Source organism: Oxyura jamaicensis, chromosome 2 (genome assembly GCF_011077185.1).
Source record: "Oxyura jamaicensis isolate SHBP4307 breed ruddy duck chromosome 2, BPBGC_Ojam_1.0, whole genome shotgun sequence".
NCBI lineage: Eukaryota > Metazoa > Chordata > Aves > Anseriformes > Anatidae > Oxyura > Oxyura jamaicensis.
Genome location: NC_048894.1, coordinates 117,185,800 through 117,213,328, shown reverse-complemented (window position 1 = coordinate 117,213,328; position 27,529 = coordinate 117,185,800). Strand labels below are relative to the sequence as shown.

Here is a 27,529-nt window from a genome sequence, read left to right as displayed (position 1 = left end):
TATATTATATTTTGCCTGGGCTATTTTAATAAAATGAAAAATCAGTTTTGAATTAGGTAATAGAAGTTTCAATAGTGTTGCTTCTACTTTCCTAAGATGTAATCCCCCAAAAGCACAGTTATTTGGCAGAAAATGTTAGAGCACTGCATTCATATATGCAAGTATTTGCAGGGCTGGAGGACTAGAAGTAAGCGATAAAGATCACATGGAAGAAGTAAATGCAAAGTAATGTGCATGCATTAAGTAAATCTGTGTACATTGAGGTGGAAGTTTTGAATATGAACACATGAGAAAAGGAGAAGTGGCTGCTGAGGATAAAGTTGGTCACATGATTTCAAAGTTTGTGGAAACTTTGTGTGTGTGTCTGTGTAAGGGTCAGGTTTTAAGATCAGAGTTCTTCAAAAATATGTGACTATAAACTTCCCTTTCACACAATATTACCCTGCCCTTGGAGCTGTTTTTCTAACTTCTAACAAGTAAGGCTTATTTTTTTTCTTTTTTCTTTTTTTTTTTTTTTTTTTTTTTTAACGGAAAAGAAGTAGTAGTGTGAAATTGTGTAGTTATGGGAGTTTAAAAGATGGGAGTCAGGGAAAACTGCTAAAGAATTAAGGGAAAAGGTTAATGTGAAACATAGTGACCTGCTGATTTTATGGTTACATCAGGAACACCATCTTTGGCATTTGTAGGCAATTGTAACTATTGTGTTATGTAGATGTCAATAGGAAATGTTATGTTTTCACAATGAATGGGATCTGTTTTTTTCTTAGGTAATAAAACCATGTAAAGAACATATGACCTATGGTACTGGAGTATAAATGAAGGAAAAATGTACTTGTTTTAAGTACAAAGGGGAGGGGGAGGGGGGGGGAAGGAGGAGCAGTGTCTACTTCTTTCAATTAGTTTGACAAATTATGAATATTTTTCTCACACTCAAGATACGCATTTCCTGTTTGCTTGTTTGTTTGTGGATACCTTCAGAAAAGTCTCTAGAACATCTCAGAAAAATTTATGCCCATTGTGAAATCCTTCATGATAAAGAGGTTTTGTGGCTTGCAATCCCCTAGAATTTTTATAGACTTGAACTTCTTATTGAGGAGGTTTGTTTGTATTATCATGTGTACAAAACATGAAGATCATGAATTTTCTTAGGAATGACTTAGAAGGTTGTCTTAAAAATCATTCACTGAAATTCTTCTGTTACAAGAATTTGTCCAAAGAATTAGTATTTTGTACCTGGTTGGAGATCCCACTCCTGGAAATTCTTGGACTGAGTGACTACTGGGCATCATTAACAAGCAGGCTTGGGTTATATTCAGTTTTCTTCAATATGTGCAGTTTAGTTGCACAAGAGAATGCAAAACTTCAAGTCCAGATAAAATGAGATCAGAGATACCTGGTCTGGGTTTTGCATGGCAATGTTATTTTGCAAAGCAAACCAGCACTCTTTATTTTTAATCAGTTCTGAGTTACTGGCTGTCCTCTCAATGAAAGAGATGGAATGATGTTCCAATACTTTGGCAAAGGCAGTTTAGTGTTTTTCCATCATTACAACAAAATTCCAGCTGCAGCACTGTTAAATATGTGTTCAGTATGGCTCCTTCTCTGTTCAAGATGCTTTTACAGAAATAGGCTGAGTGCAAGTCTGTCAGTCTGTTAGTAGTGCCCAGAGAGGTAGTATGGGGCTTAACAAAGTACAGGGCTAAGGAGAGACAAATAATATGAGGATGGAAGCACTACCATGCTCTACCACATGCACCTATTACTTTTTGCCTTGGAAAATCTTCCTCATCAGATGGTGCAGAATCTCAAAAATATTAATTTTACTTGCCAATTAATAATTCTTCAGAACCCTTGAATTGGAATAACTGATACTGTTTTATGATTTAAAAATCATAATTCTAATATGAATAATGTATTTCTGTCCCTTCTACCTAAAGCCACTTTTTTTTAATCACTTTACATTTGGTAAAGACCAAAACAGAAAAGGAGATGAAATAAAAGGGCATCTAATACGATTGTGTTTGAGAAGTAGAGGAGTTATTATATTTGTAATTATACCTTAAATGGAATGTTCAGCTCTGTTATGGTCTCTCGTGATATGATCCTACTCACACACCAGTCATTTAGGTACAGCATTCTCTCTGCTTCACATTTTGTTGCACCTTGTACTCTCTTAAGGACCACACCAAAAAAACGCTAGTGGCCAGAATTTATTCTAAATGCTACCAAACTTGCTAATATATGTGTTTAAAATCAACACCCTTAGAAAGTTTAGGTTTTCTAAATAATCCCATAAAACACCAAAATTATTAGAAATAGCACATGTAGAATTTCATCCTATTTGCAAAGCTATTAATAAGGAATTTCTTGTAGTGTGTTCTCTTTCCTAACTCCCACTCTACTGAGAACACTATCCTCTCCCATCTGTTAAGATGGAGTAGAGGAGTAGAGTCAGCTGGAGTCAATCACTGTCTTCCTACAAGGACCCACCACCATTTTCTGGGATATAGGATTTTGAGACATTAGCTTCCCATGTTATGAGTGGCTCCACCTCTTCTCCTGAGATGAATTCCCAAAACAGCTTCATTAAACTCACTGAACTTTTGACAGGGGATTGTCAGTATCTGTCCTGCCTCTTTGTGAAACTGTAGGCTACAACAGCTTCTATCTGTAGCTGTAGGCATGTAAGAGGTGATGTTAATCACCATTTTTCTCAACGAGTGAAGGGAGCAATGAGGAAATTCAGTTTCCCCTGACATCAGGGAGAGGCAGAATGAGGTATTAAAATTTACCAGCCAAGTCAGAAATGTGAATGACTCAAATTTGTATTCTGGGAAAGTAGCCTCTGCCTCAGCTCAAGGTCACCACAGTGAATAATAATACTTTGGCACCACCTGCCTCCTAAGCCTGAGCTTTGCTTTTCTTCTCGTGCATGTATTTGTATCCAAAATGTCCTTTGCTGTACTATTTAATCACCAAGGTTCTCTTTCTTTTTTGGTTTGCAACTTTCCATCACTGTAAGAACAAGTATTTCAAACACCTCACTGTTCTAACATAAGCTTAACTAAATTCTACCTGCAGAGTTTCATTCCTCAAAACTACCCTATTTCTCCAAACTTCAAACATTTTACTTAGATATCTCACTGTGACTGTTGCAATTATTTTGGCTTCTGCATATTCTTATTATTTGACTTTTACATATGTTACTGTCTTTTAGGCCTGGGTAAAAAGTATTCAATGTGAAACACATAACTGCTCTTTAACCTTGTCTCATTGTTATTTGTTTTTTTTTTTGTTTGTTTGTTTTTTAATATGGTATTGGATCTCTTCATGCATTACAATATGCACCTGCACCTATTACTTCATTCCTTCTATGGGACCATCTAACTGTGAAATAGGTAGATGATCACTTCAGTTAATCACATAGCAAAATTTAACAATGATATTTGTTTGGTTGGTTTGGTTTGGTTAGGCTTGGTTGTTGTTATATATATATATCCTTATAAATATATATATATATATATATATATCCTTATTACACAGTCTACAATTTCTGGAACCAGTATCAATTGAGTTCATCCTGATATGTGAAGATTAATGTTAGTCTATTGGTGGTCTTAAAAGACGATATAATTTTGAGGTATTTTCATATTGCCTTTATCTTCCACAGTATATTAAAGATCCCGTAGTATAACTGAGAATTGGCACCTATGAATCTGCAGGAATAAGCTCCAACATGATGTAATTCTTTCCATCAGGGACAGACAGAAGAGCTGCAGTCTAAATGCACAAGCCAAGAGATATCCTTTTACAGCACCCATCTTACAAACCGCCTATTTCTGTAGCCCAGAAGACATAGTTTGTTAATTTCACCCACATCAATTACGGAGAAATAATGCTAAATGACTCATCATAGGAAAATCACAATTGATTTTGAAATGACTCATCATGGTTCAGAATCTGAGAACCCAGAATAAATCCATAATTTCAGGTGCTGTAAATATCTGCTTTGAACCTTGGCCCAAAAATGTTTTAGCAAGGAATTAACATTTCAAGAGGAAAATTAAATTAGGTTTTACAGTTAAGTAAGGAAAAAGCAAATCACATTATAAATGAAAGGATTTATGTTTGCACATATTCAGTAGAGTGACCCACCTATTCAGTTCAAAGGTGCTTTATAATTAAAATCTAACATTTACAGTAACTAGCCATTTGTGCTTTGATAGGAACAACATTCTGTTTCTCTTCCTGAGAACTACTTCTGTCTTGAAAGATTCACCATTAGTTATTTTTCCTTCATGACAAACAGATAATCAGGATAGGAGGAGTACAGCAGAATCACATGGAATGTGATTATGTCTGTAGTTTATTTTGGCAAAAGATACATATCTACATAGTCTTCTGAATAGAAACAAGCTTTCTGGATTCTGTCTACCATCAACAGAAATTAGAGAAATTATTTTCCTCTGGGTCTTTCAGGATCTGCCTTTTGTTCCCTGGAGATACTTCTGCTTCATTTTGTTGTAAGTTCTATCTGAGAACACGCAAGTTGTTGGTTTCTTTTATGTATTTTATTGTGAGCAGCCGTAATTACAGCCAACACATTCTCCAAACAATATCTAGCATCACTACTCTGTAATTTGCCTTACCATTACTCCTTTCTCAATTAATTTAGTGAGGTTCAAATTAAAACCTGTTTTTCAAGTATGTCATTAATATTTGGCTTTAATATATACTAGGTGTGTTTATATTTAATTCTAACATGAACTGCATATAGTAATAATTTCCAGATAGCTAGCTAAAAAGAGTAAATTTCTGAAAGCTTGTGATTGTGAAGGGAGATGTATAAAAATATGTATTGTCTTTTGATAGATGACTAAACCAAACCCCCTCATCGTGTCAGTTGCTCAAGGTGACTGTGACACAAACTGTAAACTATGGCATAAGCACAACATTCTTTGTGGACAAAGCATTACTTTTAAATGAAATTGGCTACTTCATGCACTGATCATCCAGGTTTTTGGATGACTTGGCTGTATGCTTTCACAAATCATTTGTACACACAGAGGACTATGTAGCGGGTTTATGTTGCAAGGTTTTGGTAGCAGGGGGCCACAGGGGTGGCTTCCGTGAGAAGGATCTAGAAGCTTCCCCATGTTTGGTAAGGGCCCCCCTGCTGACCAGAGCTCAGCCAATAAGTGATGTTGTTTGTGCCTCTGTGAGAGCATATTTAAGAAACAGAAAAAAAAAATCCTGCGCCACACAGCAGCTGGGAGAGTGAGAGGAGTGAGGAACAGCCTTGCATGCGCCGAGGTCAGTGAAGAAGGAGGGGGAGAGGTGCTCCAGGCGCTGGAGCAGAAGTCCCCTGCGGCCTGTGGACCATGGTGAAGCAGGCTGTCCCCTTGCAGCCCATGGAGTACCACGGTGGAGCAGGTGGGCCTGCACTGATGGAGACTGCGGCCTGTGGAAGACCCCTGCCAGAGAAGATTCCGGGCTGGACCTGTAGCCCATGGAGAGGAGACCACGGAGGAGCAGGTGACCTGGCAGGACCCAGGTTGGAGCAGTTTGCTCCCAAGGGATGGACCCCGTGGTATGGACTCATATCTGGAACAGGTCTTGAAGAGCTGCTGCCTGTGGAAAGCCCACGCCAGATCAGTTCAGCAAGGACTGCATCCCGTGAGAGGGACCCCACAGCACAGGGGACAAGAGTGACCGAGAAGGAGCAGCAGAGAAAGCTATAGACTGACCATAACCCCCATTCCCTTGTTCCCCTGCGCCACGTGGGGGAGGAGGTGGAAGAAGGTGGATGGGGGGAAAGTGCTTTTGGTTTCTTTCCTTTGTTTCTCACTTCTCTAGCTTGTTAGTAATAGGCAATAAATCTTACTATCTCCCTATGCTGAGTCTGTTTTGCCTGTCACAATAATTTCTGAGTGATCTCCCTGTCCTTATCTCAACCCTTGAGCCCTTTTCATAATATTTTCTCCCCACTCCTCTTTGAGGAGGGGGAATGAGAGAGCGGTTGCGGTGGAGCTCGGCTGCCCACCTGAGTAAAACCACCACAGCCTAGCATATGACACAGTGAACACAATACTGATGAGTCTGATGTGTCTATTGTCTCCAGAAACCCTGCTTAAGTGCATAAGAGTACAAGGAACCTCAGTTGACAGGGAAAAAAAAAAATCACTGATATTTTGTTTTAAGAAATACAATTTGACCTGAAAAATACTGACTAAAGTGATGTCATGTAGAAATGTATATAAGTTTTGTGTCTAAGGCCCAGTCCTGCCAGTATATATGTTCCTTAATTAAGAGGCAGAAGAGGTTCTGTTTGGGTAATCCGCAGTTTTTACAGGAAAATTAAAATGCAGGGAAAAAAAATATAAAAATATCCACTAATATCTGAGGACCTGATGTTGTGTGGTCTGTTGTGTATGCATGTGTCTATGTGTAAAAATATGCCAGAGAAAAAAATCCTACATATTTATGAAAGCACTGAACATGATACTGTATTAAACCAACACCGTCTAGAGTGTGTTTTCTTTGTTTCTTAATACATTCTCAGTGGCAGAAGTGCTGCTATTACATAGTCATCATAATGTAAATCTTTCTAATGTCTCAACCTCAGACATGTTCAACGTAAGAAAAGAAATGCTAGAAATTAGTAACTATTGTTATGAAGCCCAGAAATAATTTCTGGCTCCTTTGAGGGTGAAATTTAAAGTAGCCACATTTAGCACCAGGTGTTGTGTTAGAGGATATCATTTATCCTGAGATGTAATTGGGGTCATGATTTAAAGGATTCTAATTCCCTGCCTCAGCTATTATTCTTGGGTTCAGCCTTAACCCCTTTCATCAAAGTCTGGCTCTATTACTCTCACTGACAATAGTTTGCTTACTGGGGGTTATTTAGTAAGGCTCTAGTCACCATCAGAGACTGCTAGCTCAAAATTACACTGACTCCTGCATTTGCAGGGCTTGCAACAGATATACATGGTGGATCCTCTAGTAAATTTTGAAATTGCAAGAAGTAGATTTAGTAAAATATATTAATAGATTGGCTCACTGCTCTGTAATCTCTCTTCCTCCTCTATTCCCAGAGTGCAATTTGCTCACCTGAATCCTGTGATCTTGTTCGGTTACTGCAAGCCTTCAGTGCTTTCACTTTGTTGCTATGGAGTAAGGAGAATAAAAATTCAGCTGATTTTTTGGAGCACTTCTTCAGGTTTGAAAGTGCTGCTAGCCATCACATGGAAGGGAGGAATATCAACAGAAGTTACGAGTCTGCTCCATCCCACAGTCTTCCCCTACCTCAAGTGGATTTTCAATATATGATCATGTATTCCTTTTGGATTTTAAATTTGTGTGCATATGCACTTATTGGGCCTGAATAATTTGAGAAATGATTTCTAAAGGTTTTGCAATATCTGACGTGTTTCACTCATAGGGAATGACTTTATCAAGAAATAAAAATACTGATATTTTTCCCCCTCTCTGCTGTTCTGTCATTGGGATTTGCTTTTGTTCTTGATATCAATTTTCTGTGTTCAAAACTTTTGGAGGCTAGGAGGGCAAGGGCTCAGAGTTTTGCTGCATATCCTGAAGATGGCAAGGTTCTGCTGAGTGAATGTTCAGAGCTGGCAGTCTTCTGATAAGAAGAGCCAAAGATCTGCAGACAAGGTCAAGTTCAGGTTTTATGTTTTATCTTTGAAAAGACTGCAGCTCTTGCTGTCTTCTAGTCACAGGACGAGACTGTGCCACACATAAGCAAGACATAGTAAGTCCAGGTAGCGAGAAATTTTTACACAGGGCTGCTCAAGGTCTAACTTTTTGCCTTAACCACAGCAATGAAGAAAGAGCTGCTGCATCATTTCCTTTCACAGTCTTTAAATTCAGCCTGACATAATCCATCCCACAGCTCCAGGTCTCTTAACATTGCTATCTTTTAACTAAATCAATTCAGATATGCAGATGGAGCTGTTGAATCACATATGAATCATTTAATACATGGAGTTTGTCCAGCAATTCTGCTGAAGTTCTTCTCTTTGGGAGATTATTGTAGGAAGGTTGTCAATGTATGTGGCTTAAACAAAATCAGGAATGAAGCAGTTTTTTTTTTTTTTTTTTTTTTTTTTTAAATTAATTAGTGCCATATAATTACCCAGAAGTCAATGAGCTGATTCAGTGATTCAGGATCAATGTCAGCAACTTAACAGACATTCAACATTGGATACTTAAAAAATGTTAATAAACGTGTACAAATTTCTAAACAACCCTTTGTAACTACTGCCAACAAGTTTTAGTCCTGCACACTTTTTCTTTTTTATTTTTTTATTTTTCACAAGTGCTTACTTGTGAACATGTCCCCTCTCTGGCAGTGTGGGTTTTCATGTTTGCCCACCTTGTTGGCAGTGGGAGTGCTCCCATTTTGTGCATAACACAGCAGCTCCCTGCCACCTGCTAACCCATGTGCTGGTGAGAGGAGACCTCTTGAGTTCCTGCACGTACCTCATGGTGTGGGTCCTTTTGCTGCTGCACTCCATACTGTCAGCCCACAAGCCAGAGGGCACTACATCAGACCTAGATGGGGTTGCAGTGTCATCATGATGACTTCTGGCAATGTCAGGCACAGGTTGATTGCTGCTCTGAACAGGTCTCTCCTGCTCAGATCCACTGCCAGGTCTCTCTGCACTATCACGGATTTTCTTCTGTCTTTTATACATCTTGTCAAGGGGACTCCTTTCCTCAAAAGCTCAGATGACCTCCTGGTTAATTTAATGGATCTGATAGTTGTCCTATGAAACTTAATCATTGTTCATTTCATCTTTGATGTTCAATGTTGGGCAAACACTCTCAGAATTTTGGGTTTGGGTATTCCATTTTGGTTATTCCATTTGGATGCATCTCTTATAGTCACATCCTATCATCTAGTCTTACACAGGCTATGTTTCCAAAGAAGGGCTGAGTAAATTCCTCCACAGGAAGTAATAATATTTCAGTATAATGCTAATTAACATATTAAACACCATTTTTTTAAAATTGTTATAAATATGATTATGCTACAATATATGGTTAAGTAAGAGTGCCCTAAGAAGCTGCACAGGATTTTGAGATGTCAGTGGAGATTTGTGTTCCTCCCATTATTAGATTGATTAAACTTTTAAGAAAAGATTTAGTTAAAGAATTTGACATCTTTAAAGAGTAACTTGCTAATGTTATCTTTTAAAACAGCATTTCAGGAACCCTCTAAACAGGTCGATTAAAACCTCTTAAGTTCTGTCCTGCACAAAATTTCATTGTGGATGCCAGAGGAGCCTGGAAATCTATCAGTTGCCATACTTGAATTTCTGTGGTACCACTGTGTTGCTGTGCATTTGTAGACTGAAAGGAAAGAAGATCTGATCATAGATAGACATATGAAATCCTATATCAGACAAGTAACAATTTTGACTGCTATATTTTTTTTAAATGATACACTGATTGTCGTGGGTTGACACTGGCTGGCTGACAGATGCCCACCCAGCCACTCTCTTGCTTCCCCTCCTCAACAGATGAAAAAACTGTGGATTTAGATAAAGACAGGCAGACCCCTTACCAATTCCTGTTACAGGCAAAACAGACATGACCTGTGGGAAATAAATTCACTGCCAATGCAGATAAATTTGACTCTGTCACTCCTTCGTCCTCACACTTGTCCTCTGCTCCAGCATGGGATTCTCCCTGGACCGCAGTGTGGATATCTGTTTCGGTGCCTGGAGCACCTACTCCTTCTCATTCTCTGACCCTAGGGTCTGCAGGGCTGTTTCTGGAACATTTTCTTCCTCACTTTCTTGGGGTATTTCTCTTTTTCTTAAACACATTTTCACAGAGGTGCCACCAGCTTTGCTGATGGGCCCAGCTGGGCCCTGTAGAGCCAGCTGGAACTGGCTGTGGCTAGCTCGGGACTGCCTTGGCCTCCCCTCACAGAGGCCACCCTGTGGCCAACATCTAACAGAGTGATTAAAAGAAGTCTTTTCCTGTCCATGTAGTTAATAACATTACAACATGGGTTAGTGTAAGAGAGGGCAGACTCCAAAGCTGTTCCTTAGAATAGAGATCTCATTTTGAAATTTCAGGTTTGTTCTATTGGTTTGAAATGGCTCATTTGTAGAAAAATCTGTCCTGTAAGGATAAATTAACTATGGCTTTTGTTCATTTGTCACCCAAAATATGACAAAACTACAGTTAATCAGGAATTCCCAGAACGTGACTTTTATTTACTCATTTTTAATGGGAAATTAGAATTTTGTTAAGGATTTTCTTGGAAGGTCTTGGTTTGTTGTATTCTGCATGTAGTAATGTAAAAGAAAAAAAAAAAAAAAAGAAAAAAAAATGTTTTGCTAATGACACTTTATTATATAATGTTTGTATATTTATATATAAAAGATATTTTGTAGAGGATCTAAATTTGTGAGTTAGGGGTAATTGTAACAGAATCATAGAATGGTTTGGGTTGGAAGGGACCTTAAAGATCACCCAGTTCCAACCCTCCTGCCACGGGCAGGGACACCTACCACTAGACAAGGTTGCCCAAAGCCCCATCCAAACTGGCCTTGAACACTTCCAGGGATGGGTCATCCACAGGTTCTCAGGGCAGCCTGTTTCATTTCTTCACCGCCCTTATGGTAGAGAATTTCTTCCTAATGTTTAACCTAATCCATCCTCTTTTAGCTTTAGTTGATCCTTGTTTTATCGCTACACTCCCTGGTAAAGAATTGTTTCCCATCTTTCCTTGTAGGCCCCCTTTAGGTACTGGAAGGCCTCTATAAGGTATCCCCAGAGCCTTCTTTTCTACAGGCTACAGAAGAGAGCCCAGGCTAATGACCAACTTAGGTGTGATTGAAAATCATTTTTTTAGTATTTTTTAAAGTGTTCTGATCCCTAAATTCCAGCTGGATGTAGCATATCTAATATCCCAGTAGTAACAGTCTTATTTCAACATAGCAAAATTTGCAGATAAAAATAAAAAATAAAAAAACAAAACAACAACAACAACAACAAACTTTGTTTCTGCACCTAGGTTCTACTGATTTCTCTTTCACATTTAATACTAAAATCTCTGAGACTCTTTGACTCTTTTTTTTTTTTTAAATTCATGATGCTGATTTCATGGCAAGATGCCAACTGCCATCTTCTGGCACTGTACCAAAAAGCCCAAACTGATCTTTAAACCTTAACTATTGTTGCAGAGAAATCATATCAATTTGTCTGGAAAGTATGCCTATTTTGATATCATCAGTCTAGGATGAAAGCAAGTGTTATAAATGTTCTGTTCTGCTTTATGTTCTCTTAGAGACAGATTTTAGAGAGAGACATTTCAAAGTGACCTTGTGAAACTTCAAGCTTGATGGAAGAGGAAGGAAACAAACGGCAGCTATGGACTGGAAGGCTGGAATCTTGGGTCTAAAATACAGGTAAAGTTGGGCTCCACTTCAATAAATATTTTATATATACAAGCAGATATTTTCAGCATTCAGTATGTCTTTCTCTGCTTTTCTAATACATTTCTTGTGTATTGTGACTTAGCTGAGCACATGCTGGGTAGCTTCTTAGCCATAAATTGTTACAAAGTTCCAGTTATGCTGATGATATGGTAAGGAGGATTATGGGTCAGCACTTCCTAATTCCAGTTTCAAGGATGGCTAACTTTGTGCCTCTTCTGGTGGAAGGGAAAGGCTCAGAGATTTTGTTAGATAAGGAGTAAAGCAACTACAGGTGCAAATACATATCAAGTGTCTCTGGTGAAATGGACCACTGATCTATTGAAGGGTGATCCATGAGTCTGAAAAAACATTTTGGAGAGCATGAACAACCTACTGTTGATGGAAAGAAATTTGGGTTTTTCACAAGCAAAAAAACAAAAGTCATTTCAGGGGTTAGTAGGAGATTGATGCTATACATAAGGGATGTTGTCTCTTTTATAGAATCATAGAATCATAGAATGATTTGGATTGGAATAGACCTTAATATCATCCAGTTCCAACCCTTCTACCACGGGCACAGATGCCACCCACTAGATCAGATTGCCCAAGCCCAAGCCAACCTGGCCTTGAACACTGCCAGAGATAGGGTATCCACAACTTCTCTGGGCAACGTGTTCCATTGCTTCACCACCCTCATAGTAAAGAATTTCTTCTGAATATCTCGTGTAAACCTACCCTCTTTGAGTTTAAAGTCATTATTCTTTGACCTATTACTACACTCCTTGATACTCCTGAACCTTTTTTGTTCACCCCCCTTAAGGTACTGGAAGGAGAGACTTATTTTTCCAGGAAAGTGGTTCTATTTATCTATTCATTGTTCCTCACTGCTTTTTGTCACATCTTGGAGACACCGTAAGAGCTACACTAAAGTGTGAATGCTCTTTGGTAGTAAACCAGGAAGAAAAGAAAATGGTAATTAGGGATTACCGATATAATTTCTATGATATTTATGTTGATAAAAGGAAAGGCCTGAAATTATTTTTCTACTTACTATGAACTAATCATGCTTAAAAAGTGAGAATGGTGACTCCTATTAAGTTTTATGCAATAAAAAATTATACTGAAAATAATTAAATAGATTCAAGCACTATCTTGTCTCATTGTTAATTACTGTCAGGTGTAAGAATGTGCATGGTTTACAGAGCCAGAATCACCCATGAATGAGACGATTGAACAGAAATTATACAAATGATGAGACAGAGATTCCAGCCTTACCTTCAATTTCTGTTGCTTTCTTCAGCTTGTGGTATATTGATCAAATTCAAGTGGTCCATGTCCTCTGCTGAGTTTCATCCTGTGTATTTTAGAGGGATATCTGGATATGCAAACGCATCATCAACAAAGTGCATAAAACCTGATTTTTCACTGCTAGAACATGTAGTAAATTAGGTTTGGTCATTGTTTTAATAACTGCTAAGTAAGTTTAACAACATGTTATGAAAACTAGGAAAAAATGGCTAAATTTTCTGTGATGCTATTATTTGGTTGCATTTTTCCCCTCATTCTTTATTCTCGAAAGCTTTAGATTGGCTGTCTTTTTAACACCTATATTTCAGTGTTATATCATAGTATACACTACTGAGTGTAATATGTGCTGCAGCCTGTTCAGTATAGCTTCTCAAGGAAAAATGTTTGATGTTGATAAGTATCTGTGACTGAACTCGGCTTCACAACAGCGTGAAGTATCATGGATTGTTTTTGTTTGTTTTTCTGATTTCTGAGATAGTTAATGGCTAAGCAGAAGAGTACTGGAGGTGAAGGTCAGATGCCTCAGAATCTGATGCCATATGATAGCATGAATAAAGAAATAGATGAATAGCAATACCTGATTCTGTGAAACTGTTTTTAATCCTCAACTAGTTTGTGGTTGCAATGCCAGACTGAGTTGTGCTTTATTCTTGGTTGCTTCAATAAATGAATTATTTGAAAATAAGCATCATACTCTTGTTCTTTGCAAAAATTGACTTAATTAAATAAAATTTCACATTATTCTGGTAGACTTACTCTTGCTACCAATGTAGTTCATCCCATTTTTTCTTGTCTAAACTGAAGGGCCCTACTGGACTTCAATTGAAGTTCAATTTATTATCTAGATATAGGCCCCAAATCCACTTCTAAATTCATGGCTTTTCTCAGATTATAATGTTCTAAAAGCCAAAATGATTTTTTTTTTCTTTTCACAGGAAGGGTACATTTGTGAACCTCACACTCAAGTTTGGGTTGTGAAGTCATGCTTTTGGTCATCTTCTCTCTGCTTTTTGTTGTTGTTGTTGTTGTTGTTTTTGTTTTTGTTTGTTTGTGTTTTAATTTGATACTCATTTTTGAGCCTCTGTAATTTTCACTGGATTATACACTTTTGTAGTGTTTCTTTCATACAAAGCTTTTGTAAACATCATCTTACTGTTTGCATCACAGGGTACTACTGCCTTATTTGTCAGGTTCTCTGTTTAACCTGGTGACATTATCAGGGAATGCTTGCAAAAGCAGTGTAGAGTTTGTCTGAAATATGTTTTCTCATCACAGCAATATTGAAAGTTTATAAGGAAAAAAAAGCTTCACTACAAAAGATCGTGACAATTTAAATTAGACAAAGCAGTTTTCTGCACTGTTTTAACATTACTGGCTTTAATTTTGAAATAAAGTGTTTCAGTGATTTGAAAACCCACTATTCACATTAAAAATGCTGATCCTGATGGGACTGCGTTATTTGTTTTTCTCTCCTCCCCCTTAATATGTTTCTGTCAATACAAAGTATATCTTTTCATGCATCCCTCTGAGCAACTTAAGTTTTGCTTTCAATAAGTATTGCCCTCTTTAAAACGCACTGCAATAATTTTACAAATCCTGATGTGGAAACGTATATATATATATAAATTTGTTAGGATTTCTTTCAAGAGTCTAATTTATTTCACTGTTAAAAATGCTCTTGCAAGGCTGAATAAATTATTTTAAGGGCCTTTGAGAACAAGTTGTATAACTCCAGAGTTTACATCTCTTTTAACAGAAACACAGGTCTCTTGCATTTGACCTATAAAATGAAGGGATGGGGTGGGGGTGGGGGGCTGTATTAAATGATGTACAAGACAAACTACTTTTTTATGTGTTCAAACATATAATTTTTTACCGTAATTCAATGTTAACTATGTTCTGATTTTTTATAGAGAATCATTCAATTGAAGAACAGGAGAATACAAAATAATTTCATTTTTATTAAACTCAATGTGATGACCACAGGGAAGGGACTGCCTTAGCTTCTGAATAACTCTCATTAGAAGCACTTGTTTTGCCTTATACCTGTTCTGCTTTCTGCCTTGTATTTCTCTTTCTTTCCTTAATCTGATCAGATTTTAGAAATTACACAGATCTGAGTTTCAACAAATGCCAGAAAAAGTCAAGTACCTTGCCAAGTACCCCAGCACTGAATTAATTGTTTGAATTAATGCATTTCTATCAACACACTTGTCCAATACCCTAGGGCTTCCATAACCTCAGTTTTTATCACTGTTGATACTGGTTTGTAAATGCTTTGAGACACTAAGTGCATTTTAAATATTTTGTAGATAACAACACCAATATACAAAAAAGTGCTTGGAAACGGATAATTCTAAATTTTATTTGAATGGCAGCTTACAGCGTAACTGATCTACACAACTGGTGGATAAATTAATTTCAAGCTGGTAAACCAGCTTCAGAGATATCCACATGTTGAATGGTTCTGTATTCTTGAAGGCTGTGGGCTTTTATTAACAGAACTGAAATTTGATACTTGTATTAAGGTAAAATAGCATCCCCCATCTAGCTGAACTTTTTTTTTTTCTCTTACAGTTCTAGCAGCATAAAATGTTGGTCCTGTAACTAATCTGCTTTATACAACATCAATATCAATATAGTGGGAACTAACTCATCTCTCCAACACCTAAATTCTTAGGAGAAACTATCCTTCTCAGAAAAGCTTACAAGCACAGTTTTTGCATTATTTCTTTAACAGTGTTGCTTATAATTTTCTTACATAATGCTATTCTTATTGCCTCAGTGGAAGTCTAATGTTCCTGAATTTTAATTCAGTTTGCTCTAATTTGCTGGTGTGGAGCAGAAACTCCTCTATGCCAGCCTCTTCAGATCTGGGACTGTGTTGATTACAGAGCAAACAGGCTAGACAACTTTCCTGGTAAATGTTGTCATTTATGGAACGATGCTGTGTTTCATTTTTAACGAGAAAAATTATGTGCTTGTGTCTCCCTCTTGTGGCAAGAAAATATTTCGACCAGAAATTGTTAATCATAACAGCCATTGGAAAAGAGCACAACCTTTCCTGATTTCAGGTTTGCACGCTGCTACTGGCTTTTTAATGCTCTTTTAATGCTCAGTTTCTATGATACTTTAATGGAATTGTTAGGGATTTTCTGACAGGTGCAGTGAAAGCTTCGAGGTAAAATTTTGGACAGAGAGAAACTCTATGAGTTTGTACTGTCCCTCAAAAACAAATTTAGTGCTTTTGTTTACCTTAACAATGGTAAATTTCAAACTTCTTGTTTTCTTATACTGTACTCGGTCCCAGTTTTTAAGGCCCAGCTAATATGAAGACCTCAATTTCCTTACAGAAAGAAGAATGTATGAACTCTGTCATACCTGACAAACTTTACTGTCCTGTTTCTGGACTAGGTGGTTTGTACGCTGCTTACTTGTGGTCTCTGCAATGTCCCTCCCAGAACTGTTTCCAGCTTTCTGTTTCCCATATCTCCATGACAAATACCAAGTCAGGTGTCTCTGCTCTGCACCTGCAGCAGAGATGTGTTTAAGCTTGAAACAACCAAGCCATCACAGATAGCTAATGAAAACTCTACAAAGTCTGCTTTATTTTGGTTTTAAACCTTAGGATTGTTTTTATTATTATTTTAATTTTGGCTTCTCGTTTTGAAATCCTGAGGATGTAATAGTCTAGATGGGACATCAAGGCACATCAGTTTTATGTTCTATTTATTTTTACACAGTGTGTACTGCAATGTGCTTGCCCGTGTAAGTGAAGTAGAATAATGTTTCTCAGTAGTAGCAGACATCATCTCAGAGCTTAAGGAGCTTTCAGGAAACTGGGGACCCTACCTCAGGGTATAGTCGTACATAAAGACAGCCTTTAGTCAGGATCCAGGACTATAAAAAGCTATCTAAGGAAGTAATAAGTAGATGTGCTTTTTATTAAAGCCCATGGCATACAGAATGCTAAATGTTTTCAACTGTATGCACATTCATTGCCTTGCACAAACTAACCATTAAAAGATACATCCTAGCAGCAGTAGTTTGGTAGACCACATTATTGAATGTGGTTACCTAAACACAAATCCCCAGGTGAGCAGGACTGAGAGCTACTAAATCACATCTAAGACTGGAGATCAACACAAAACAGCAAAGACAAAAAGCAATATAGTTGTCTCTGTTCAAAGTGTGTGTCTTTAAGCATAAACTGCCTTTGGCAAAACAACAACAAAAAATCACTGCTGTGTAACTGAATATAAATCGTGGCCAAAGGTAATAAAATATTTGCAAGTGTGAAGTCTGTTGAAGCTGTTGTATAACCAGGAAGTTATAGTTCAAAAGGAAGTGAAGGCATAGACCTGTCTTTCAAACATGAGGCCAATCAGCATGCAGAATTCAGCAGCAACAAACCATTAGACCCTTAGATAACATCTGTACTTCCTCATGAAAATAAAAACTGAGGCATGTCCTTGTGGTGATTAGAACTTGTAACTACATAACCAGAATTGTCAGCACAGACATGGAGTTTTATTCACCAGTTTCAGAATAGCAAAGAAAGTCATTAGGGTGCTTTTTTGTTCCAGGCTCTAAAAACAACATAGAAAACAAGGAAAAATGACCCTTGACTTTGGGCCAAAGTTTTCTGTCTCAGATTGTCCTAAGTATTTTCTGTCTGCAGTCCTAAGGACTCACTCTTTTCTCATCATGGTCTGAGAAAAGAAGTAATATAACCCACAAGTGATGTTTCTGGGAACCTTTTCTGGGTTTGTGGTTTCTTTTTAACTACATGAGATAAGGGGCATCCCCTGAAAGACTGGGAAATGTGCTTCGAAACACTCTCCTGTTTTCTTACAGATGAGACAAGAGTGTCAAGTTTCTGTCCCAGGTGAATTCCTTAATGACACAACTATAAAGTGGACAAATGCCTTGTCTGTTGAAGAATTGTCCAAAGTAAAATGGCTTTTAACTGAAGAGGTTGCTAGTGAGCAAGTGGAGGAATTGTAGTCTGGTGGTTAAGAGCATTTCAGAAATCTAAACATCACTTGCTTTGAGCCAGATAAAGTGGAGATTTGAAAGCAAGACTAGTGCCTAGAAGGAAAATGATCATAATTTTAGTCAGACATAAAAGATTTGCATACCTGTCAGCCAACGAGGGGAAAAATAATCCCTGCTACTGATAGCATTCTGTAATGATATACCTTGTCTAAAAACTGGGATTTCCAATTCTCCAATTGGGTCCTGCAGGTTGTAGAGAGAGAATAATATCTAAGTTAGCATGAGACTTTGTGCTAGGTGTGGATTAGGCTGTGAACACATTTCTGGTGTTCTAGAGGTCAGAAATTTTAAAATATGTTAGAAAAAAATCATTTGAATTATGAGAAAACATGAAGGAAGCAGTATTTAATGTGTTAAAAGTTTTTTTTTTTTTTTTTACTTATTTTTGACTTGTCACTTTTTTTTTCTATTTTTCACAGATACTTAATAGGTTAGTTTATTTTATTGTCCCTGGTAAGCTCCATTTTCTGTTTCTTTTACACAAGAAGGATGTTATAAATACTACTTGAAATGTAGTAAAAGACACCTAAAAAGAAAACCATCTAGGAAGTGGGTTTATGGTAATTGTTAGAGCAGGGCAGTATGCCAGATGCAAGTTAATAAAGAGTAATAAAAAAATGATGTATCATATATATATATATCAGTCTAGATGCTGCACTGTGTCTAATTTTTCCTTAATTGTCAATACATTGGGATTACCATTTCTTTCTCATCATACCTGGCAGTATTTCAACTTTTATTTAGTTGTTTTATAGAAATATCCTCTGTTCTTGCTGTATAATTCCATAAGGCAGTGCATTTTATTTATTTATTTATTTATTTATTTTGCCAGTAAAATGACAGCGCAGCTGACCCCATCTGAGTCAGATAGTTTCAATCTGACACAAAGATCCTGGATTAGCATTTAAAAAAGGTGTATTTGAACACCTAGATGGACTATGTTTATCCACAATAACTGATGTGCAAGAAGCAATAACACAATTAAGGCATAGCTTTTGTCTGTGATTGCTTGGAAAGCTGCAGAGCAGTCTTTCTTACTGCGACTGAGAAACTGGCACCCGCCTCCACTGGGTGGCAGGCAAACCTTTCGTCGAGCCGAAGTGATGGCTTTTTCTTAAACTGGAATACAAACAAACAAACAAACAAACAAAAACAGCACTACCCTTGCATTCCAGCACTTTGTAAAACTCATGAGACTTTTCTGTACATCCAGAAAGTGAGTGAGGTGGTGTCCCCTTCATCCTTAGGGACTCTCTGATTACCGCTAGCAAGGTTAGCTCTCTTCTGCTAATGGCACTTCAATATGCAGTCCCCATACTGTGTTTTAATTAGATTGTGATTAGTTCAAGCATACAGCTTTTTAAAATGAGGATTCCTGAAATGAACACCTTTACCATAAATACGTGCTACCCACAAAATGCACTGGAGACATCTAATGATTTTAAGTAGCCTAGCTGGAAATTAAGACTAGTGGAAAACAATGTGCTGAGTATTATGCATAGCCTCATAACATAAGCATGCTGAAGCACCACTGAAGAAATTGAATCTTCATAGTGGTGAGAGATACCACTTTTGATTCTCTGTTCTAGGGAATTCATGCCTGTGGCTGCAGTCATTACAGTTTTCTGTTTGGCTATAGTTGTTCCAAGTCCCATGCATGGGGTTTTAAGGATCCCATAAAATCATAGAATGGCTCGGGTTGGAAGAGACCTTAAAGATTATCTAGTTTGAACCCCCCAGTGGTCTTCTCAGGATGGTAAAGAGAAATTAAGGTGTCCTGGTCACACTGCATAAAGGTATAATTTCCTTTAGGTATCTGAAGTCTTTCTGCACTTTTTGTTGATCAGTTTATCCTTCTTCTCTTTCTGGTAAGTAATATATTCTGATAATGGATTTTACAAAGAATCGCTTAACCTCACAGTATATATCACATTTTAGCCATTGTCTTAACACAAGTTAGCAAGATAATACAAAACAGAAAAATTCATGGGACTCTGGTGTACAAGAAATATTTCTTTTAATAGCAATATGTTAGTTTATTCCATGATATATAACCTTGGGTTATTTCAGGCCTCTTCAGAGATTTCTTTAGGAAAGATTGCACTGTTTGGTTCCAGAAGATAAATAAAGTAATAGATCCTTTTTCTATGGTCAGGCCCAGTAAACTATGCATCACTGAAATAAGATGCCAGCTTTGGAATTTGGTCTGCTTTGATCTCAGAACTGTAGATCGGTGTACTAGCAGCTTCAGAACTCAGTCATGCAGAAGAGGCACTGTATGTACACCGCTTCTCAAAGTGTTTTATATCACCTCTACTCAAATTCACCACCTGAGGGATTTACAAAATCAAATCCAGGCAATCATAAGGTTAAAAGATAATCTCCAAAGAATTTATCTGTACCTTAATCTAGAGCATTTATAGCAAAGTAGTGAGTCAGGTTGAGAACTTTAGAGTCCTTGAAATGTTTTCAGTAGATTTTATTTGGAGAGTTACAGTGAAACAGTTGTTTCACATCAGAAACATCAACACAAATTAAAGTTAACTTTAGTTTCACGTGATGAAATACCTGCTCTGAAATAGAAGTGATCCTTATATAGCTGTCCTCAGGAGGGGGTTTTTGAATGCTGTTGCAGCCAAGCTACAATGAGAACATTCTCTTGCAGAAGTTTCTTCCTTGCTCTTCACAGATGGTAGGTATCAACGGCTTCTTGCATCACCTTTGAAGGCTGCCCTCAGTCCAATGGCTGATATTTTAAGCTGATGTAGCCTAGCAGGAAAGGAAGAACTCTTCACACTCCCTGCTTAACTGCACAGGATATTTCTTGCACCCAGAAGAGGAACACCTTGTTCCTAATTTCTAGGAGTGGTCCCATAAGCTGTGCAAAATGTGCAGCCAGTACAAACTACAGATCATCTTTCTGGCAACAGAGGTTAGCATGAACCTCATGATGGTGTGCTAACTGGCTCGCTATTGTAAATGTAGAAGATCATTTGGTAGCATTTTCTCAACTTTGCACAAGTTTTCTGGGGGTTAGTGATCACATCTATGATGGAGATCGCTGACAGCATTTTGAGGGAATAGAGTCTCAAACAATAGGAGTATTGTGGAGCATTTTTCCTATGAACGAGACCTAGACTATAATATGTACTTCTAAAAGAAAAGAGAGTCAACACAGACCTCAGATTTATCTCCAGATATTTCAACCACACATGACGCTTCTTCCACCCAAACATGTCCTGTTATACCTGCAATGACATAGCACAGGAAAAGCCTTTCTTTACCTTTTGCTTTGTAACATGGTGTACTGTCAAAGAGTCTTTTGTTCTTTTCTGGAAACTGGCTGTACAACCTGATGGCTGCGTGCATGTGAATGGGTCTCTGTCCCTTACCTACCTGATGAAAGAGGGCTGTCGGAGTTAATTTTTGTGAAACACTTCACAGTAACTGCTTGACAGATGTCTAAATATGAAGCATGGCTAGTATAATAATGTAACGAAGGACCTTAACACAACCATATTGCTTTAAAAATTTCTCTCTCTCAGCACTCTGTTTTAATGATCTAATCTTCTTCCCTTTTATTCCTCATCTCAAACCTTTTGTTTGTCTCCATTGACCCTTCTGGACAACTGTTTTTGGGAAAGCTTTTTTTATATATCTCTCTTTCCCTTTCTCTCTAATAGATACCATCATCTTTTAAAGAGCAGACACTCCCTCCCTCAGCTAAGTACTATCTTGGCAGGCAAAGGGGAGGAGGAGTCTTCTTTAAAAGGCTTTGAAATTGTGTTGTTAAAAAATATATAAATAAAGCAACAAACCTTTTAATAGGGCTTTGAACAATCATCCCTTTCATTCCCTTATGGCCTATTGTGCTGCTGGCTTTTTTATTATTTAGTGTGTTTCAAAAAAAGTCCAAATGTTTTATGTTAAGCCATTAAGAGTTTATTTGGGTTGAAAATAAATAAATAAGTGTGGTACTAGCAGTTGGGGCTGTGAGCACACACACAGTTGCCTGGCAGAGGCAACCTATAGGACGCACATCAGAAGGCCAGAATAAGCTCCAGTGAAAGACCAGAACAAAAGCATCAGCAGCATTTGTTTCTGGTTAAGTACTTTTGCATGAAGCTGACTACTAGAGTGGTTTACCCAGCTTTTATCTGTTTCAAATTCACCTCACTCCCTCACTCCTCTTTGCAGCATCACCCCCAGCTGCAACTCATGGTAATTTCATGGAAAAAGGTGAAAGCATGGGATTTTTTAAATCTGCTTTTGTTTGATTTTTTTTTAACCACCTGATGGGAGCATGTGATTGGTTGGTATCCAACATTGTTCTTGGAGTTACTATCCACCTAACTAGATTATTATTATTATTATTATTATTATTATTATTTTGGGGGGGGTTGTGTCTGTTTGGGGGGAAGGGGGGAAGGGCATTCTATTTTTAAATGCTGGCTATATTTTGTGAATAGCCAAAAAAAGCACTCTATTTCTTTCTCTCTACACCTTCCACTTTTGTTTGCCAACTCAGCCTGCCATCCACTGAGAATTCTGCAGTAGGCTGGCAATTGCAGCAGGAGCTCCTCTCTGTGCATAATTAGTATCATCTTGCTTGGTCTCATTTCCCTAGTGAGGCTGATGAGGGTAAAAAAAGAGTTTTGCAATTAAATACATTACTAGGTTCACATCTTAGCTCCTATGTGACCTACGTTTAGCAAATCGACATCAAAACTTAAACTTTCTAGCTCTCTTTCTCCATGACACTAAAGTACATAGTAATTTTTGAAAAGCACATATATACACCTTTGTTAGTATTGTTAAAGAATTAATCAATTGGAAGAGGTAGTTTGGAGGAACCTCCCAGAATCTGAGCTTGACTTGAAATTTCATTACAGGATCAGTAAAAGAGAAAAGAAAATGAGTCAGATTTAGGAGGCCTAATGTTCTGTAGAACTTGCTCTTGCATATACCCTTCTGCATGTTGGCTCTGGCCTATTTAAAAATAGGTACTAGAGCTCAGAAAAAGGATTAAGAGGAACATCTAACTGAGTTAATAGATACGTACAGAACCTTCTTGACCCAGGCTTGGAAAGGAGATTTATTTCTGGGAACCAGTTACAGGCATTAAAAGTGAGAGGAAGGCTGCCAGAGAGGAACACAAAAAGTTTGAAAGCTGAACCTAAACCTGTGTTTATGTTGGAGTTTTGACTCTAATGTTATGGAAGTGTTAAGTATTTCAGTAGCATCATGGAGAGCTGAGCCACAGCCATACTGAAGCTGAATAATGACTACACTGCAGGTATTAATACTGTTGCCATGTTTGTAGAAGCTATGAAGAGACACTGTCATTGCCAAATTTCTGTTGGTTCTGCTTTGTTATAGATTTCCTGCGTGAGCCAGAGCAGTTTTCTTTATGCTTCAGTTCTCAGTTCATAAAATGGATTATAAACTTTCTGACCTCAGGTGATGCTGTGAAAGTAATCACCAAAATCTATACTACAATATTTAAGTAAACAGGAATCTGAAATACAGAAAATTAAGTGGAATAGTTAGGTGATTGGGAAATCACCTAGAAGAATATATGTATACTGTACTATAGAATATTGCTAATTTTAATTAGATGAGATTTTAAAACGTAAATTTGGAAAAAAAATATAAACAAATCAGTGGACAACTTGTGTTTTTTAAAACGCAAAGACAACTTGCAGGTTTCTTTCAGTGATTTTTTTGGATCATGGTACTGCTTGACAAGGCACAATTGCAGACTCTGCCCCAAGACTGGGTGTCTGTTGGGTCCTGAGAAACGATCACATTTGTTTTAAAAATCCTGAGAGATACTTAGACAATTCTACTTGCAAGATCAGTCATCATTTATGTTTTAAAAGCATTGTTTTCATGTACTGATAAAATAAATACAACTAGGTAACTTACAGTTTTGTGTATTTCTAGAAAGCCTTTGCAAAAGTTATATTATTGTCATCCAGTTAATGTTCATGAGTTGTTCAACAGTTAAACCGTATCAACAATTGAATATCTTTTATATCTTCCTGTTAATGAACCTTATTCCTGGAGTAAAGCTGTGGAAGAACCTGTGTCATAAACTTGTAAAAGCTTATAAAGGTATTCATTGTTACTCCCACAGACTGATGGGATGGGATCAGAAACACATGTGCACTGCAGAATCAGACCTCACAAAAGGAAAAGCAGACTACTGTTTATTTTACAACATAATGTCACTGAGTCTCACATTGTGCTCTCACAAACATATACACAACAGGTGTTTTATAATCCCTGCGTTGTAGACCCTTTGAAAGCATAAGAACATTTACTAGGAAGTTGTAAAATAAAATAAATAAATAAATAAATCCAAACATGGCAATGGATGTTGGATGATTTATACTGGGTGCCAGAAAGAGGATTCCAATGCTGATTGGATTGTTAAAGAATGAAAGTGCAAAGGGATCAATTAGAACAATTTTTCACCTTTCCACATCTTGAAGTAGATGTTGCCTGTGATTTACTGCAATTATAAAGAAAAGCATTGGACTGGTTTGTGTGAGTGAAGGCCAGTGGCCTGTACTGGAAGCACTGGGTCTGTAAGGTACTTTTCTTCCTATGGTGGTCTGAAAATAGTATTTCTGTTGTCTGGAAAAATGTGGCTTTCAGGCTAACAGTTTCCAAAGGGAACCCATGTGTCCATGGGATTAAAATAACAAAACAAAAAAAATCATGGAGTTTTATGATTTTAAGGATACTAAAATTTACCAAACTAGAATCCAAAATGTAAACATTGTATGTTTCTTAGAAAAGTCCCAAATTACCTTAAGAATTAATTTGCATAGTGAGGCAAAGTCACCATGTGGGTTCAGAATCCCTATTTTGAGTTTTGGTAATACTGAACATATAAAATTTGGGTATGGCTTTTATAACTGAGGGCTCTTTCTTTAATGAATGAAAGCAAAATATTTGCAACAGCTGTCTTGAATTTTGCTGGATGTGATGTAAAGTGAACTATTGAATTTCTTTGTCTCTTTCTGTAATGGGTTTGGAAGAATCTGAATTAGTTTCTGCTGGTTATCCTGGCTCCAGGGTTCCAAGCCTAGATCCTAAGGTAATTCCAGGTATTCCTTTCAGATCCCTTCTGGAAGAAAACAAATGTTAGAAAGAGGGAAAGATCATCCAAGTACTAGACCAAATGCAGTCAGTAGGCAAAGCAAGCCTGAAGTTCTGCTTAGAGATGATAAAGCAAATGCAGCATAACCTTAAGATGGAGAAAAAGTGACACCCGCCTCCTCCTCCTCCTTCTCTGCACACACACACACAAGTTGTTTACAGAAGTGCCTTGTAGTGAGTGCTGGTAGTGTCACTCTGTCCCATGCCCCAGAGCTACCACCGGGCCTCATGGGAGATGTGACTACAGCATCGGACATGGGACTGTTTGTTCACTCACTTTCTGTGAAGAGAGTTTTGAACTGTGTTTTGAATAGACAGCATTTTCTTTGTGTGGTTGGTAAATAACACAGAGCAAAGTTAGTCAGCAAGTTACATAGCTTCTGCATTCTGATTCTTTGGAGCCCTTTTGTACCAAGCTTGACAGGATGTTTTTAACAGAATGTGACCTCACTGGGATACCAGAGGTAAGGAAAAAAGTTATTGGGGCTGTTGTGGAATATTTTGCGCAGAACTGACTGAAAATACTGCTTTAAAATGCCTCTTGAAAAGAAGATGGTTTCACTGTGATCCAGCCAACACTTTTTTTCATTGAAAATCAATGTCTTTCACTCCTTTGTAAGTTATAAGTCTTAATTAGATTTTCTATTTCCCACTTGTGGAAAAAGACACTTATTTGCAAATCTCAGAACAGTCATATACTTCTCTGATGCATTGAGCAAAGGCCCAGTTCTAGTGATAGAACATCAAATTGTTTTCTTTCTAACACAGAAGAGAATAAACGGATCATGTGCAGTTCTTCAGCCAGGTCCTAGAAGCAGCAGCACGAGAACTGGAGCGGTGGTAAACCCAGCAAGACCAGGAGACTGCAACCTTCTGGACACCTGCAGTGACTCCCTAGGTGAAGGTAAGAAGGAAAAACAAACAAACAAAAAACAGTGCATTTTCTGGGCAAGATCATGCGGGTTTTCATAACAGACCTTACAGCTGGGACTGCTGTTTGTAGTTTTGCTTGGACATACAGCAAACGGGTTCCTGGGTGGTGTAGTTTGGGGGATTAGCGGCTGTGCGGTCACCCCCTCTCCTCCCTCTGCTGGCCAGTGCGGAGCAAACGCGGGTGCTGGCATCCCACGTTCCCCCGGCATCGAGAGAAAAGCGCTGCTTGATTGCGGCTCTTCAGGATTTCTCTGATTTGTAGCTCGTGTTCCCAACTACTGACAGCTTTAGGATGCGGCGATGCAAGGTTTAGCAGTGGTCGAGGAAGGGAGAGAGATCTGAAAGTTGAGAGTTCAAGAAGTCATGGAAGATTTTATTTTATTTTGTTTTATTTATTTATTTATTAAGAACAGATGTAGTTTAGCTATTTCTTTATAATAGGCTCAGGCTCAATGATCTGAGTGATCTGTTTATGTTTAGGATCTGAAGGGGTTTTATGAAAAAAGGAAGAAAATTGCATTATTACACAAAATAGCTTCATGAATAAAAGCCATCTTGCTGTTCTGAAACTGAATTAACAATATGTGATGTGCTTTAGTGTGTATACCAACAGAACAACAAAGCTTTATTGTTTTTGTACTGAACAATCGTGTTTTTTTTCAGCCAGAACAGGTGACTTACCAAAAACAAATAAAAAAAAATGTTTAAAGTCACTGATAGAGTAGTGAAAGGAAATGTTCTCACAATATATAAAGTTGTTATTCATACTTGAATACTTGCATAACAAAGAAATCTAAAAATAAGTTGTTAAAATTGGAAAGTTTTTCACCATGAGTGCTGCTGACAATGAAAGTGCTCTTTGGTAAATGAGCATGGAAACATTTACTAATTACTTATGACTAACCTGAGGTGCTTTTTACTGTAAGACACATAAAGAACTAAGGCTTTTTTCTCGTAAAACGTTAGAATGTAGATTGATCAAACTTGACTTAGTAATATAAATGATAAGGTGACCACATCACTGCTCCCAGTAAGACAGGGAAATGACTTGGGTTTGACAAAGCATTCACAGTAACACTTTTATAATGTCAAACTTACTACTGTACTTTGATCCACTGGTGTGTGGTAGATAAGCCGCCAGCTCCGTCCTAATTAGAGCAAATATTTTCCCTGAAGAGACTTCTAGAGAAAAGCATGTTCTCTGAAACAGAAGTCTGTCAAATGAGGATGATTGAAGATAATGAATTTATATTCACAACTTTGTTACTTGTGTTGCAATAATACTGCTGGTCCTAATCATGGGTCAGACTCTGGCTACTGTACAATACAAATACAGACTTTATGCCAAACAGCTAATGATACAGACATGGGACAGAAAATAATACAAATGTGATGAATTATTCAATCATAAAAAATACACCCAAAGTGTTAACATAGAGTTTTCGGATTTTAATATCTTTCTAAACATGTTAGTTTTGTTGTTGTTGTTGTTTTTAATGATGATTTTCCATAGGGTCTCATCTACGTATAAGCTGCCACAAATTGAAAGCTTGATCTCTTTTGAATTTATGTCAGAGAGAAGTTGGCGGGGGGGGGGGGGG

General features: G+C 37.6%; 1 protein-coding gene across 3 annotated transcripts in view; it reads left to right on the top strand.

Moving 5' to 3' along the window:
- The first annotated feature begins 447 nt into the window (after positions 1 to 447).
- Positions 448 to 27,529, top strand: part of ST18 (ST18 C2H2C-type zinc finger transcription factor) — a 195,164-nt gene continuing 168,082 nt past the window's right edge. The window contains exons 1-3 of one of the 3 annotated variants that reach the window (XM_035318970.1): positions 448 to 476; positions 11,330 to 11,450; positions 25,764 to 25,899. The gene's annotated coding sequence lies outside the window, so the exon portion shown is untranslated. The other 2 variants (XM_035318968.1, XM_035318969.1) reach the window with 2 other exon arrangements.